The sequence below is a fragment of the Leopardus geoffroyi genome, chromosome A1, assembly GCF_018350155.1.
Source record: "Leopardus geoffroyi isolate Oge1 chromosome A1, O.geoffroyi_Oge1_pat1.0, whole genome shotgun sequence".
In the NCBI taxonomy this organism is placed as follows: domain Eukaryota; kingdom Metazoa; phylum Chordata; class Mammalia; order Carnivora; family Felidae; genus Leopardus; species Leopardus geoffroyi.
Window position 1 is genome coordinate 114,338,855 of NC_059326.1, and position 17,668 is coordinate 114,356,522.

Consider the following 17,668-nt stretch of genomic DNA (forward strand, 5'->3'; position numbering starts at 1 on the left):
GCCTTCAAACTCTCCTTTTCTCCAAGCTAAATAAACCTAATAACTCCAGTTTCTCACTAGTTCTCTCTCACACTCTTTTTCCCAGACTATCTTCAAATGCACCAAATTTAGGCTTCTATGAATAGTTAAGCGGGATGCAAACCACGTATCCTTCTCAAGTCTCACTGCCATATCCTCTTTGCCCTCAAGTATCTGAAGAATCTACCTGTTCTCTGCCAACACAGCACTTTGCCCCTTCAGGCCCTATTTGCATTTCTCCATAACCCAAATTCATTTCTAACCCCCTTCATTTCAGCCAAGTAGCCTTGGTTTTCATCTCCATCAGCTGGGACCTCAAGCAGCAAAGTCCTCCATAGCAAGGGGCTTGCAGTGGTGCAGGGGCTTGCAGTGGCGCGGGGCAAGAACATGAAACTAACAATCAGGACACACTTTTTTCTCTGCTTTCACCCTTGGAGAACTTACCTACTCTAAAATTCCAGTTTTGTTTCTCTGCTGATGATTCCTAAATCACCACCTCTGTGTAAATTCTAGGCACCACAGCTCTATTGTTTCTTACCATTTCTACCAGAGGGACAGCAGTGACTTTCTCTTATGACTTCTGTTTCTGTCAAGTAGTGTAAGGAAACTTTGAGGGACTGAGGCTTACTCCTGAATCTTCCCAGACTCAACTTTTCATACTTAATCATCTTCCTTTGGTTTGCCTTCCAAATCTATTCCCTTCTCTTCATTGCCTTTGCCTCCAGTGGACTAACACTGTTGTACTGTATAGATGAATTTTGCACTCAATAATTTGTATCTTGCTTCTCAACTCTCTATTTAACTCATTGTTACCACATTTATCTTACTAATATACTACATTCAGTTCATCATCATTTGATCAAAAAACAAAACAAACAAGGACACCTGGCTGGCTCAGTTGGTAGAGCATGCAACTCTTGATCTTGGATCTTGGGGTTGGGAGTTCAAGTCCCACGTTGGGACATAGATTGTACTTGAAATAAAATCTTTAAACCTTTTTTAAAAAAAGAAACATGCAATGTCCTAGAGAATAAAATCCCAGTTCTTTGGCCTATGTTTGAAGTGTCCTAAACTAGACAATATCCCACAGTAAACATTTAAAAAATTTTTCTATACATACATTCTCATAAAACATATGTTTTTGATGAAAAAATTCAAAAATTCAAACAATTTAGAAGTAAATAGATCAGAAAGTGAATAATCAGCTTTACTCCCTTCTTTTTCCAAGCCACTGCCCTTCCTACAGGTCACCTGCTCCTAACTTGCTTTTCCAATTTTATCCTTTGCTTCCTCAACTCCAGCCAGACCAAGTCATGACAGTTCCTCACATATAGCATTCCCATGCAACTTCTGTGTCCCACTAGAGACCATCTTCTTTCTCCCTGAAATACTTTTGCCCTAACTATTGACTCTCCCTCTCCAAATACTCTGTCCTTAAGGTTTATTAGCTGCTCTTTGAAATTGCCTGCCAATTATTTGATAGAATCTAAATATCGCTACCTATGATATCTAGGCATTATGTCTTTTTCTATGTCTCAACAAGAAGGCTGACAAATCTCCTCCTTGGAGGTGGAACCATGTTACCACCTCTCAGTGCCTCTGTAAGACTCTCACAACACTCTGCATGTGGTGGGTGATTACTGTTCTCCTGACATTAAATAGTTCATGGAATCTCAGAGAAAGGAGATCTAAGTCATCTCCTAGAACCCTCTCACCTTGCAAAAGAGGAAAGTAATTTGTTCACGGTTATTTGCCTATAGGTAAAAGTCAAGATGAAGATAGATCTCATGTCTCCTAATTCTAAGTTCAAGCAAACCCTAGGTCTTTTGCTCTGGGGTGGATCCATACTATTCTCAAAACTAACTAGTGGGGCAATAACTCAGATAGGTAACTGATGGGTGAGGGCTTGGGTGTGCTATGTGAAATTAAAATTTTTTTTTAATAACAAGAAGAAAAGAGGGGTGCCTGGGTGGCACAGTCAGTTAAGCTTCTGAGTCTTGATTTGGGGTTAGGTCATGATCTTGTGGTTCATGGGATCAAGCCCCGCATTGGGCTTGGCACTGACAGTGCAAAGCCTGCTTAGGATTCCTTCTCTTCTCTCTGTCTCTCCCCTGCTCGCACTCTCTCTCTTTCTCTCTCTCAAAATAAAAAAATAAACACTAAAGAAAAAAAGAAGAAGAAAAGAGAAGAACATATGAGGTTCCCAAACACACCCTTACCACTTAAGCCCAAGAAGAAGGAAAAGGTCAGTCCATTCCCTACTCTTCACTGCATGTCCCTTTCTATAGTACTCATTTTAACTTGGCTTTACCCATATAAAAATATTGTAAGGCACAGGGATGCCTTGTTGGCTCAGTTGTAAGAGCACGCAACTCCTGATCTTGGGGTGATGATTTTGAGCCACACATTCGGTGTACAGATTACTAAAAAAAATAAATAAATAAACTTGAAAAAAATTGTTGTAGGGTACTTCAGAGTACTTTGGACTTCTTTTATTTCTGGAAACTTTAGTGCTCTTTTTATTGCTTTATGATTTATGCCTATTGTCCCAAGTATAAATGTAATTGTGCTTCCTTTCACACTGAAAAGTTTCCTGTCTTGATGATGGTTACACACTGATCCTATTTATAACCTATTTCATTCATTCATTCATTCATTCATTCATTTAATAAATATTTACTGAGCACCTACTCTTTTATAGGCATAGAACAAATGCAGGTGATACAGAAGTTCATGACACTGACAGGTCTCTCTCTGCCCTCATGGAACTGGCATTCTAATGAGAACATATACAATGAGCAAATAAAAAATTAAATTATCACACACTGAGATAGAAATAGTTATGATTGTTATAAGGCAGCAACAGCTTTAGATAAAGTGGTCAGAGAAGGCTTTCTGTGAGTTGACATTTAGGCTGATACTCAGATGAACAGGATCCAATTATAAAAGCTTCAGGAAAGCATATTCCAGAAAGAAGTGTTATAAACAATAAAGTCCTGGGGCTTCTAGGTGGCTCAGTTGGTTGGGATTCTGACTCTTGATTTTGGTTCAGGTCATAATCCAGGGTCATGCAGTCAAGCCCTGCATCAAGCTTCACACTGGGTGTGGAGCCTGTTTAATATTCTCTCTCATTCTCTCTCTCTCTCTGAAATTTAAAATAATAAAGGGGGAGGGTGCCCACGTGGCTCAGTTGGTTAAGCGTCTGACTTCGGCTCAGGTCATGATCTCACAGTTTGTGGGATTGAGCCCTGCGTCAGGCTCCAGGCTGACAGTTTGTAGACTGCTTGGGATTCTCTTTCTTTCCACCTCTCTCTCCCTTCCCCCACCCGCTCTCTCTTGCTCTCTCAAAATAATAAATAAATAAACTTTAAAAAAAAATAAAGAAAGCAATAAAGCCCAAAGCAGAAAAGAGCTTGAAAAATTCTAGGAGTTGATAAAAGCTTGATGTGACTAGAGCATGGTTTGTATGTGGTGGCATGAGGTGAACTTAGAGAAGCAGGCAGAGGTCAGATCATCCAAGATCCAGGGGATCACAGTAAAAAAGTCTGAATTTTACTTCAGAGAAATGGGAAGCCACTAAAAGATTTTAAGTGGGGTGCTGATTGGATCCTATTTACTTTGTAAGAAAACTCATACTGGCTCATATGGAAAATGGACTGGAGAGAGACAAGCATGGAATCCTGAAGACAAAAGGGCAATTATATATTAGGCCAGGCAAGAGCTGATGGTAGCTTGGAATAAGGTAGGGCCAGTGAGACTAGAGAGAACAGGAAAAATGAGAAGTATGTACAAATGAAGTAGAACCAATAAAATTTGCTGAAGCACTGGATGTGGTGGGTGAGAAAAAAGGAGGGATCGAGGAAAACTTCTGGTTTTCTAGCTTTACTGAGTGAGTGGCAGATGATGCCACTTATGGACATCAGCAAAATGAGAGAGGAAGACATTAGGGCTAATGGGAAGATGGGAATCAAGAGTTTTATTTTACCTTATTTTATTTTATGTAGGCTCCATGCCCAATGTGAGGCTTGAACTCATAGCCCTGAGATCAAGAGTCACATGCTGTACTGACTGAGCCAGCTAAGAACCCAAAGAGTTCCTTTTAAACTCAGTCAGTACAGCACAGGACTCTTGATCCTAGAGTCATTAGTTCAAGCCCCACGTTGGACATAGGGCATACATAAAAAAATAAAAATGAATTGCAAAGAGCTCCATTTTAAGCATGCAAACTTTGAAAATATTCTGAGACATTCAAGTGGAGATATCAGGCAGGCAATTGGTTATTAAATCTGGGAAAGCTGACTAAATTAGAGAAGACATTTGAGATGGAGATGTAAATTTAGGAGTCATACACATACAGTTTTGAAGCCATGGGAATAAATGAGACTTCTACGAAAAGGAGGAGGTGAAGGGAAGAGAGTACAGGTTCAAGTCCAAAGAAACACCACACTTCTCCCACTGATGTCCACAAGTGCCTAATGAGGAAGCTAAGCAACTGGACCTCTTTTGCAATCTGGGAACAGACAGGTACAGACTTGTTGGCAGGTAGGGAAATAGATGAGCTGAACTTTGTGGGTTGGCATCTACCAATCTGTTCATTCAGTGAATGCCTTCTATGGGTCAAGGGCACAAAGATGAAGAGACATAGCCCTTTCCAATCCAGAAGGAAAGCACAATTGTGCCCATAAAAATGTGTTATATAGAAGTATTCCAGTGGAAGTATATATACAGGGGCAGTGTGAACACAGGGAAGACAACAAATGTCTGCCTGATCCAGAACCTAAGCAAAGCTCATTCAAGTGAGAGGAGCTGGTTATTACAAGGGTGCTCTGAAGCCAGAAGGGCTTTTTCCCCACCTCTCTTTGGTTGTTTGTTTCTGTTTTAAAGCAAATCTTCGGCCTCCTAGAATAAAGGTAAAACCCTGACAGGTTGGGGGGGGGGGGTGTAAAAAAAAGAAGGCTTTGGTTTTCAGACCATTGACAAAAAAGAACAGTCCTTTTGGATGAGCCTTAATCAGGTGTGGGGTGGGGGTAGGAGTTGGAGGAAAATGTGAAAGATGAGAGTGGTTTATTGCTGTTCACAACAAAAGCAATAAAATACTTTGCCCTGAGCTGCATAAGGGTCATAATCAGTATGATAAGCTATCATTTAACATGAGGAGGAAATTGAAGTTTCATTTCCTTGCTTTTGTGGCACCCCTTGAATTGAGTTGATGACACCATTCAGTCAGTCAGCATGAGGCCTGCCTTACCAATTTTGTTTTGCAAAACAAAGCCAGTCACGGTCAAACTCAGTTGGTCAATTCCATAGATTAACATGAGAGGCCCCAGGAAAGCAAGACAGCTGGGATAACTCTGGCTGGGAAATGATGGGTTAATCCTAGGCCAGCTTGGCAGGAAACTTCATAAGATCTTTCAGGTCCCTGGTATCCTCCCACTCCTCACCCCTCCAAGAGCTTCCCACACTCACTAGTGTCCTGGGGTTGACTCTGAATAATCTCCAGAGTTTGAAGGACAGGGCTGGGCTGAAGGTATGGATGTGGTTCCCCACTGTCATATAATTCTCCTTCTCAGTCTGATTTTAGACCCAGGCTGGGTAGTACTGTACCAAAGAAAAAAGTGTGACCTGAATCTATATGAGCACAAACTGGGAAGAATGAAATTGTCTCAAAAATTTGACAATACAAAATTTCTCTTGAATCCTGGTCTCAAATAGGTGTACACACATAACCCACAACCTAAAGAAAACACTGAGGATAAAAATACTGTTAAAGCTATATTGAACAGCCAGATATTTTTGTTGCCTCTATGGCTAAAGTACTAGAAAAGAATTGTTGATTTTCCTAGAGGATGACCCAAACCCATCCCAATTCCTCTCCGTGATCAGAAGTTGTTAAAAACTGAGGCCACTTTAGAATAGCTCACAATTTGGATATTTTCAAAGTTCCCATTTAGCTGAGATAATTCCCTTTTTCTCTCTTTCTGAATTCTGATGTTTCTGGTGAAAAAAATAATTCTGCCAGTAACACATAAGGACTGTTGAAAAGCCAGGAAAATCTGTATATGCAGTGAAGTTGCCTACATAATATGGCGGTTCACATTTCAAGGGAGATTAAGGTAATGTTTGATTTTAGTTCCCTAAAGGTTATATTTTTCCAAAAGTATTTATTCCTGCTATTTTTGTGATATCAACACAATTTAATTTTAATTTTCAAGTAATCAAGGAATGCAATTGGGCATTATTGGAAAAGTGTTGCCGATTTTGCCACAGATTTTACTATAATGCCATGCAAATCACTTCCTGAGCTTCAAAATCGTTACTATAAAAAGAATGGGACTGGATTCAAATGCATTAGATATGCACAAAACTTTTTTGGAATTCTAAAATTCTATTCTGAGCCCCTAAGTTTCTCTATCCTGACAGTCTGGCCTTCATATGATGTCTCATGCCAATTGCCATACAGAATAAATTAGAACTCCCTTTGGTTTCTAGAAGCTTATAGCCTGTAAAACAGCAATAGTAAGATGTTCTTCAAGTACATATGGTCTTATGATTAGATTTCAATAATTTGAATTTTGTGCTGAAGGCAGCTTATTTGTATATTATATTTTTTAAAAGGTTTACTGTTAAATTAATGCCACAAAAAAGACTGCAGGTGGAGGCTGTTAACAGCTTATGATAACAGTCTTTTCAAAAGTGCTTCTTCTCAAGGGGCTCCTTGCATAGTAAGTAGCACTCTGGATGTGATCCAGGAACCTGGCTCATCAGCCATTAGCTTGATGTGTGACCTTGGGCATGTCTCTTAGCTACCCTGCTTCAACTATAAATGAAGGGGTTTTATTATGTAGTTTAATATTCACTGGTAAAACTAAGCAAGAACAAGTAGTGGTTAAATGTAAATAAAGGCATGAATGCCTTTAGTAATATGGAAAATGAAAAGGGATTTGGAGGCATTTCATTTGTGATAAAGGAAACAAAACTGTGATTATCGGCCCCCAAAAGCAATAGCATAAATGTAGGAAAGCTCCAAGTTCCACTCCACTGATTTATACAAAATAAGTCCATTAAATGAATGAACTTGGTCTGTACACAACACTTAGCAGGACCTATGAAAAACACAAGGTTTTCTAGGTCTGTGAAAAAAACACCATGAAGTCATGGAATGGCTTTTGAGCCAAATGTAACTAAGTTAAAAACCGTAGCTCTAATAATTCCTAGATATGGCTTCTAGACCCAATCATTTAAAAGAAATTTTTTAAAGAAATTTCTTAAGAATTTCTTAAGAAATTTATTTTGAGGGGTGCCTGGGTGGCGCAGTCGGTTAAGCGTCCGACTTCAGCCAGGTCACGATCTCGCGGTCCGGGAGTTCGAGCCCCGCGTCGGGCTCTGGGCTGATGGCTCAGAGCCTGGAGCCTGTTTCCGATTCTGTGTCTCCCTCTCTCTCTGCCCCTCCCCCGTTCATGCTCTGTCTCTCTCTGTCCCAAAAATAAATAAACTTTGAAAAAAAAAAAATTAAAAAAAAAAAAAAAGAAATTTATTTTGAGAGAGGGAGAGAGAGTGGGGGTGGGGGAGAGGGGAGTAGAGAAAGAGTGAATCCCAAGCAGGCCCCACATTGTCAACATGGAGCCTGATGTGGGGCTCGAACCCACATACCTGAATTGAAACCAAGAGTTGGACACTTAACCTACTGAGCCATCCAAGCACCCTGAGATCCATCATTTTAACCTCAAGATTGTTGTGAGAGTTAAATAATAAAAGTGCTTAGTATAGCGTTTGGCATGTAATAGGTAATAGGAGAAAGTTCTTCCATTAATGGTGGGAACATAATCCATATATAAATGAGTTAAAAATACAGGAGGTAGGGGCACCTGGCTGGCTCAGTCTAGTGGAGCATGTGACTCTTGATCTTGGGATCATGAGTTCAAGCCCAACATTGGGGCTAGAGTTTACTTAAGAAAAAAATTCATAATTAAAAACAATAATAAAATACATGAGGCAAATAATGATAGCTAACATTGACTAAGTGCTTACTCTGTGCCTCCAAGGTACTGTTGGGTGCTTTTACATTTCACATTTAATTCTTACAACAACCTGTCAGGTCAATACTATCATTATCCTCAATTTACAGATGAGGCAACAGTCTTAGAGATTAAGCAACTCCTCCCATGGTCACAGAACTAGTAAGTCATGGAGTTATGATACAAAACTGCTTTACTATTTCCAAAAGCCAAATGCTAAACCATTTGACCATATTACCCACTACATTATGTCTACGGAGTATATTATTAAGTGCCAGAGAAGTCAGAAATTAAGCATGAGTATTTCACAGGCACAAGAAGCAAGCATATTTTAGAGCAAAATTCTAGGAAATTGCCTTCTAAACTAGGAATTGCATAACCATAAAAGAGTAGGAGAGTCATCCAGTATTTGTGATGTGGGGATGCAGGAGTAAAGGAAGAGACTGGCTTCAGCAAATGAACACAATTAGGAATGAGCCACTAGACCACTCTAGCTAGAGCAGTGTTCATAAGGGCAAGTTCTGGTGTGATAAAGTTGGAAAGACAAACACTGGCCAGTCTGTGAGAGCTATGAATACCAGACCAACAAATATGATACTATTTTTAACGCATTAGGTATACATGAGCTACTCAACAAATACCTGTTGTCACAAAATAGAATGAATGTCAAACCTAGCTACTCAATGGAAGAAGGAAACCTATTTTCATCATGGGCAGTGTCTAGTCAACTTGAGTCCCCAGGCCAACTAGAACAGTAACAAAGTATGATAGCATAATGTTTTTAAGTACTTTAGTCTGTGATGTGCTTCATAACTTCAAAAAATCTTTATCTTTTTCAGTTTTATTGAGATTTAACCAACAAACCCAAACCTTTATAGCAGCTTGTGTTGAGGTCAGGAATACCAAACTCACTGGTAAAGATAAAAGGAAATGATGATCAAGAAAAAAATGAAGAGACTTTAAGAATGGAGCTGTGACAGTAAGAAAAGTAAAAGAAGATGCAAGGGTGTGGAGTCCAGGGAAAAGGCCAGCCAGGTGGCTTAGGAGAGCCTACAGTCAGGCCCTGAGAGTCAGTTAACTATTGAAAGAGCTGAGAGAAGAAGGCAGGTAGGGGTATCCAGACCTATGGGAATCTCAAGAAAAGGTCTGGCTTTCCATACACAATAGTGAATTCAGGCTTGGACCTATCATATTCGCAATAGAAAGGGGGATGTAACATGGTGATTTGGCCGATGAGACAATACCTTAATAATATTACATTTTTACCTAACTCTAGTATTGTATGTCTCAGCACAAAGGTAACAATGGTTTCAAAATTTCATTTTCTTACACCCCTGAGAGGCATGAAGGAACTCATAAAAGTTTGCCATTTGTGTGCTGAACTTGCATCTCTGAAAGGTGCAAACAAGTTAAACTAGACTAGAACTTGGGAGTCCTATCAGATGTAGTATTTTATTTCAATTGAACTTTGAAAGGAAAGACTGAAGCTTTAAAGCCTAAAGATTTTCAACTGGGATATTTAGTCTACAGCCAGTCATCAGATGGCTAGAAGTCTGGCATGACTAATTCTTCACAGTCTATTTGCTAAATGACACATTATAAAAAAGCAAGTACCACTGAAAAGGATGTGCTTGTTTTCAAGGCCTCAGCTTCATTGTAGACTGACTGTTTTATATTGGTCCTTGTCTAACCATTTTATGGTGCAAGAGGCTCTAACCACATATATATGTTAATGACTCCTTGAAATGTTCTCACATTGCAAGGACCAGAGAGACACTAGATAAAGTCCAGAGAGGCTGTCATTCTGGCCTCAACATAAAGGCCACCCAGAAGGATCAGGGTTTTACAATCTTAAGATAAGACTTATTAACCCCTGAGATGCTTATTCTCATACAATAGCTTAACCCCTCTCTCACACAATTACAAAACTTGTGCTGAAAAGTAACCAGATCCCAGAAGAATTGAGAATGCTAATTAAGTAAGCTCTGAATGGCTGCTTCAAAATAAAAAGCTGAACACAGAGAGTAGTAACAGAAAGTTTAAAGAAGGATCTAGAAACTATAGTTCAGGTGACAGACACATTGTTGATAATCTGTGCCTTTTAGGGGCTTTGTCTATTTCATCTAATTTGTCAAACTTATTGGCATAAAGTTATTCATAATATTCCCTTATTGTCCTTTTAATATCTATAAGGTCTGTAGTGATTTGACAATATTGGGCCCAATAAACAGAATTGGTTTAAGAAAGAAAAAAGGGGGAAAAAAAAAGAATTGAGGTTGATTTGATAAACAATATTGAAGCCATAATTCTTCCAAGAGGCATTCCACCCACTTCAGCTAAGAAATGCAGATGAGGCAAGTGGGGGAGGGGCAGGGGAAAAAGAGAAGTTTTTTATGGTTCTAGTGATGGGGCTGTCGGTCAGATTAGCTGCCCATTTGTCTGCAAGCTGCTTTCTCCTCCCATTCGGTGTTACTGGCCATCACAGTGCAGCTGCTGGCCAGGAAGCCTGAGGAAGGGGCTCCCTCTGGAGCTGATGGCAGTGGCACTTTGGAAAGTGCTAGCAGGGGGTGAGCTATAAAAAACAATTTGGTTTGGGGACAAAAGGTATCAATCAAAGCAATGTCATCAACCCTTGATTTGGATGGGAGAGAACTTTTTGGGTCACCTTGGAAGCAGGAAAGGAACAGACAATATCATTTTATTTAGTTATCCTAGTCTCGTGGACTCAAGGGTCTAATTTAATAGGAAAGCCATGCACGACTGCTCCACAAAGCTCCTCCTTTAGTCATGTCCTTTGGTGAGGTAGGAGAAAGCTAACTCACACTATCTCAAATTGCCAGAAATCACTGGATTCTACCTTTAGAAGTAAATTCTGTTAAAGTTTCTCCTAAGTCTGACAGGGCTTTTGGAAAGCAATTATGGATCTAAAATGAAAGGAATAAAGTTAGGATAGGGACTGCTGTTAGTGAGGGGACTAAGGAAAAGCATTTTGCCTTTCCAGGCAAAGCATCTGAAGTGAGAGAAATAGCAAACAAAGAATTGGGCCATCTCTGAATTAAGTCAAAGCTTAATTTAAATAGTTCTTATAAAGAGCTCCAGAAAAGCAGTAGTAGTATTTCTGAGCTAGGCAAGCACTTCTCGAAAGTATTTGTGACACTTTCAAATCAAGGTAATCTGTAGCACTCTTCTGCCAGGGCATATACACTACTGCCGGGAGCTCTCTTCTTCAAGCAATATTCTACCCTTCAAAACCCCCCAAACATATGCTGAGAAGATATGCCCAGGTTAGACATGTTATGCCATGTTTCCTGGCTAAGTATAAGAAGACTGGTAACAGGCATGGGAAGCTTCTAGATGTTATCCTGTATCTAAACTTCTACAGAAGTAAAGAAACATCTGAACCATTTAGTTCCAAACCATAACAGAATTACATGCTTGCTTGCTTTCTTTGGTCTCTTGGAGTCCTGGAGAAAGGGACTGAATTGAAGTGATCTATCTTGATTAATAAGGATATGACACTATCATTCAGTGTGAGAGAGATGCATTAAAGCACTTAACGATGACCTGTGTGGGCACAGTACTCTGGTACTACATAAAAGGTTGGTCAGAAAGTGGTCTACTCCCTTCTCCAATGATCCAGGAAGTAAACAAGAAGGCGGTCTTCTTGTTTTCCTATTCACCTTACGCTACCCTTTGCAGTATGGCCCATGAAATAATAACCTAAAATTAAGGAATCCTGTGGCTAACTATAAATGTTTCCATGTGCATGTATTTTTGTCTATCCGATCTCCCAAATACATCTCAGATTAGTCTGTTTTCTCTCACCCCACTGCCCCATTTTTAAAAAACAGAAGACTGGAGCTGACTTCTAGAATGCAATTTTTCTGCCATATACAATGCTGCCTCTCTTTTCCACAAGAGGAATCTCTTGTGGTGGAAATGACCTCCTGAAGCTGTCACACTGGACTCTGACTGTAAAATTTGCTTTTTCCTATGTGCTCTTGTCCATTGCTCAAAATACAACAATCTATTACTTACCTTTGTTATTAAGATTTTGGTTGGTCTTCCCAACACTGATGCTAAAGGTGTTTTGAATATAGCAGGCATATTAGTCTCAGGAGGAATACATCCAAAAATTCAGATATACGCCAGCACTAAGAACTTGTAAAACATCTTGCCCATAGAAAGTCTATTAATAAAGAAATGTTGCCAACAATTTTAATGTTGACATCTATTAAGATGTTTATCTTTCTCAACCTTAGAAAAAATTACAAAAGCAGTAACATGAACACTGGAGAAATGCAACTGGAATTGTACTGAAAATACAACTAAGCAAAAATTTAAAAAAAGTAAAACAGCATCTTCCCACCTTCCAGACGTTTTATAATAATAAGATATATACTAAGTGGGTATCCTTCCACATCATATTCTACATGTATATGCATATATGTATTTTTTTCATCAAAGTAGGATCACATTGTGCATACTGCTTTGTAATGTGTTCTTTTGGGTTAACAATCTTTACCTTACAAGATAATACATTTTCATCTCATCTAATACTCAGTCTGAATTCAAATCTTCCCAGTTGTCTCTTCAAAAAGATCCTTTGCCCCTTGTCTGTCTAAACCAGGGTCCAATCTAGAAACAAGAATTGATTCTGATTATGTATCTTAAGTCTCTTTTAATCTAAAGTAATCCCTTTTCTCATGACACCAGTGTGTTAAGAAGATGGGGCAGCTGTCCTGCCGAACATACCATCTTCCAAATTTTTCTAGGTGCTTCTTACATTTTTTTTTTAAAAGATTTTATTTTTAAACAATTTCTATACCTAATGTTGGGCTTGAGCTCACAACTCCAAGATTAAGACTTGCATGCTCCACCGAATGAGCCAGCCAGGTACCTCTCTAGTTGCTTTTTTTTTTTTTTTTTTTAAGTTTATTTTTGAGAGAGAGAGAGAGGCAGAGTGCAAGCTAGGGAGGGTCAGAAAGAGAGGCAGACACAGAATCTGAGGCAGGCCCCAAGGCTCTAAGCTGTCGGCACAGAGCCCAATGTGGGGCTTGAATTCACGAACCATGAGACCATGACCTGAGTCTAAGTTGGATACTTAACGGACTGAGCCACCCAAGGCACCCCAAGCATGCAGCTCTTGATCTCAGGGTTGTAAGTTCAAGCCCCATGCTGTATGTAGAGATTAGTTAAAAAATAAAATCTTTAAAATAATCTTAAGGTACTTACATTTGGCTAGAACACATCATAGATGACTAGTATATTTCATTTTGTATCAAGAGGTATACAACATCTTAGGGCGCCTATGTGGCTCAGATGGTTAAGTGTCCGACTTGGGCTCAGGTCATTCTTGTGGTTCAGGAGTTTGAGCCTTCAGTCAGCCTCTGTGCTGACAGCTCAGAGACTGCAGACTGCTTTGTGGATTCTGTGTCTCCCTTTCTCTCTCTGCCCCACTTGTACTCTGTCTCTCTCTCTCTCTCTCAAAAATAAAAAAAAAAACATTGAAAAAAAATAAAAACTAAATAAAAAAAAAAAGAGGCATGTAACATCTGAATGTCTCCCTATCAATGATGTGAAAAACTTACTAGATTATGGTGATGACAGATCTTTTCTCTTTTTTTCCCCAACTTTATTTATGAATAGTTTTAAAGCACAGAAAAGTTGAATAGTACAATGAACACTAGGGTGCCTACCACCTAAACTGAATAATTGTTAAATTATTTTGCTAACTTTGTTTTATCAAAAATGTATAAAAATATTTTCTTGACAAACCATTTGAAAATAAATTGCAAACATCAAAAACTTTATCCTAAATATTTCAGAATGCATGATCTAAAAATAATTACATTCTCCTTTTATGATCATACCATTTTGACCCTATGAAATTTAGCAATTATTCCTTATTACCACCTAATATTTAATCCATAGCTAGATGTCCTTAATAGTCCTCTAAAGATTTTTTAAAGTTTTTTTGTTGTTGTTGTTTATTTATTTTTGAGACTGAGTGAAATTGGGGGAGGGGCAGAGAGAAAGGGAGATAAAGAATCCAAAGCAGGCTCCAGGCTCTGAGCTGGAAGCCCAGAGCCCAATGCAGGGCTTGAACTCAAAAACCATGAGATCACAACCTGAGCTGAAGTTGGAAGTTGAATGACTGAACCACCCAGAAGCCCCAAGATTTTTTTTAAGTTTATTTATTTTGAGAGAGAGACAGCATGAGCAGGGGAGGGGCAAAAAGAGAAGGAGAGAGCATCCCAAGCAGGCTCTGCACAATCAGCACTGAGCCCAACGTGGGGCTCAAAGACATGAACCATGAGATCATGACCTAGGCCGAAACCAAGAGCCAGACACTTAGTCAACTAAGTCACCTAGGTGCCCCCAAGGATCTTATATATATATTCTAAAGTTTATTTATTATTTATTTTGAAAGAGAGAGAGCACAAACTGGGGGGGGGGGGGGGGGGGGGAGGGGGAGTTGGGCAGAGAGAGAGAGAGAGAGAGAGAAAGAGAATCCCAAGCAGGCTTCACACTTGCCAGTGCAGAGCCTGGTGTGGAGCTCTAACCCATGAACCATGCGATCATGATCTGAGCTGAAATGAAGAGTTGGACACTTAACCAGCTGAACTACCCAGGTGCCGTGTGTGTGTGTGTGTGTGTGCGTGTGTGTGTGTGTGTGTGTGTGTATTTTCGAGACAGAAAGAGAGAACACAAGCAAGGGAGGGGCAGAGAGAGATGGAGACAGACAATCTGAATCGGGTTCTGAGCTGACAACAGCAATGCAGCGCTCAAACTCATGAACCATGAGATCATGACCTGAGCCAAAGTCGGATGTATAACCAACTGAGGCACCAGGCACTCCCCTTTTTAAAACCAGGATCAAGTCACAATCTCGTGAGATTTGGTTAGGATGCTTTTGGTTGCTTTTAGTTAGATGCTTTAATTTTAGAGGTCTCTTTAGTCTCTTAATGTAGAAGTTCTTCCACATTTCCACTTTTTGTTTAATAATGACATTGACTTTTTGAAGAGGTTAGGCCAGGTTAAAAATCTGTTAATAAAGTGCTTTACAACCTATTCGTTCGTTTGTTTTTGAAAATTAAAATTAAAGAATTGAGAAGCGCCTGGCTGGCTCAGTCAGTAGAACATGCAGTTCTTGATCTCAGGGTCATGAATTTGAGCCCCATGTTGGATGTAGAGATTACTAAAATAAATAAATTTTTAAAAATTTAAGAAGTGAGAATTTTACATTTTCTTTTGAAACTAGTACCTTATCACAAAAACATAACTGGGAAATACTAACCTAAGGACTATTTGGTAGAGTGACCAAGCATTCCATATTGCTCTGGACTAAGAAAGCTCCAGGATGCACAACTTTCAGTTATACAACCAGCAAAATCCTAGGCAAACAAAGATGAATTGTTACCCTACTCTCTGGTAATCCTTGGAAGGCACTTGTTGAGGAAATAGTTATATATAAGTGATTGGTTAAAATCATAATCTGGTTCTATTTTAATTATACAAAATGATTATTTAAACTTTTTGAACTAAACTGTCTGAAATGTGTATTAATTATGCATCTACATATAGGATATATGCTTAGGAAAATATCATAACTACAATTCTGTCTTGGGGCATCTGACTGGTCATTTGGTAGAGCATGTGACCTTTTTAAAAAAAAAAAACCAAAACATTCATTTTGTAATTTTTGAGGGAGAGAGAGAATGTGCATGCATGAGCAGGAGAGGGGCAGAGAGAGAAGGGGACAGTGGATCCAAAGTGGGCTCTGTGCTGACAGCAGAGAGCCTCACGTGGGGAACTAACTCAGGAACCATGAGATTATGACCTGAGCTGAAGTCAAACACTTCACAGTCTGAGCCATCCGGGCATCCCAGGCATATGACTCTTGATCTCAGGGTCATGAGTTCAAGCCCCATACAAAGCTTAATTTAAAAATAAATTCCACGTCTTACTTCTCCAACTTAAAAAATAATAATAATACAGCAACATCTTTTACCAGTCTCCTATTACTTAATGTTACATCATTGTCAAAATCATACCATAAACTGACAGCCATTGCAGTACTCTGAGCTCTATAGAGACAGGACTAGGGCAAGTAAGAACCAGATGGGCAATGTGAGACTCTGTGTCACACTGGAAAAAAAAAAAAAAAAAAAAACTAAACATGGGCAAAGAAGATCCTAAGAGGCTGAGAAGCAAAATGTCATCATATGTACTCTTTGTGCAAACTTGCCAGGAGGAACACATGAAGCAACCAGATGCTTCAGTCACCTTCTCAGTTTTACAAAAGCACTCAGAGATGTAGAAGACCATGTGGGATAAAGAGAAAGGTAACTTTGAAGATATGGCAAATACAGACAAGGCAGTTATAAAAGAAATGAAAACCTACATTCCTCCAAAAGGGGAAACAAAATGAAGGTCAAGGATCCCAATGTACTGAAGAAATCACCTTCAGTCTTTTTGTTTTTGAGTACTGGCCCAAATCCAAGGAGAACACCCTGCCCTATGCATTAGTGATGCTGCAAAGAAACAGGGAGAGATGTAGAGTAACACGGCTGCAGACCACAAGCAGTCTTAGGAAAAGAAGGCTGCTAAGCTGAGGAAAATTACATAAATCAGATTGCTGCAATACCAAAATATGAAAACAAGCCTATGTGGCAAAACAAAAAAGTCATCAAGGCTGAAAACAAGAAAAAGAAGGAAGAGAAGAAAGATGGAAAGGACGAAGAGGATGATAATGAATACGTTAGTACTACTTTTGTTCTTGTCTGTAAAGTATTTAAACTCCCCGTACACAATTCACCCATTTGGAAGAAAAAAGGGGTGAAATCTAAGGCTGCATGGAACTTGTTTTTAAACTGTACAGTTTCAGGGTGCCAGAGTGGCTCAGTCAGTTAAGCTCAGGTCGTGATCTCGTGGTCAGTGGGTTCCAGCCCCCATCAGGCTCTGTGCTGACAGCTCAGAGACTGAAGCCTGATTTAGATCGTGTCTCCCTGCCCCTCCCCTGCTCATGCTTATGCTCGTGCTCTGTCTCTCTCTCTGTGTGTCTCCTTCTGTCTCTGCCCCTCCCCTGCTCATGCTCTCTCTCTCTTTTTCTCAAAAATAAACATTAAAAAAAAATTAAAATGTATAATTTCAGGGTGCCTGGGTGGCTCAGCTGGTTAAGTATCCAACTCTTGATTTTGGCTTAGGTCATGATCCCAGGGTGATGGGATCCAGCCCTCTGTGCTGAGTGTGGAGTTTAACGTTCTCTTTCTCCCTCCCTCTCTCTCTCTCTCTCTTCCTCTGCCCCTCTCCATGGCTTGCGTGCTATCTCTAAAAATAAATAAACTGTACAGTATCTTCTTTTGTATAGTTAAAACACTATCAAAAGTATCTTTACCTAGTCTTGTCCTAGTGGCATTTTCAGCAGCCACTACCTTTGCTGAGTACAGTGTAGGAATGTAAAGTAGCATGGAAATTTAAGAGAGGTTCTTTTTGGCACACAACATGAAGTAGTTATACATGGGGATGAGAGTCTTTTCATCTTCAGTTGTTTCTAATCCATCTTACTTTTTTTTAATGTATATTTATTTATTTTTGAGGGAGGTACACAGAAAGAGAGAGAATCCCAAGCA

At 39.5% G+C, this 17,668-nt stretch overlaps 1 pseudogene; it reads left to right on the forward strand.

Moving 5' to 3' along the window:
- Nucleotides 1-16,215: 16,215 nt before the first annotated feature.
- Nucleotides 16,216-16,949, forward strand: LOC123579329 (annotated as a pseudogene).
- Nucleotides 16,950-17,668: the final 719 nt, after the last annotated feature.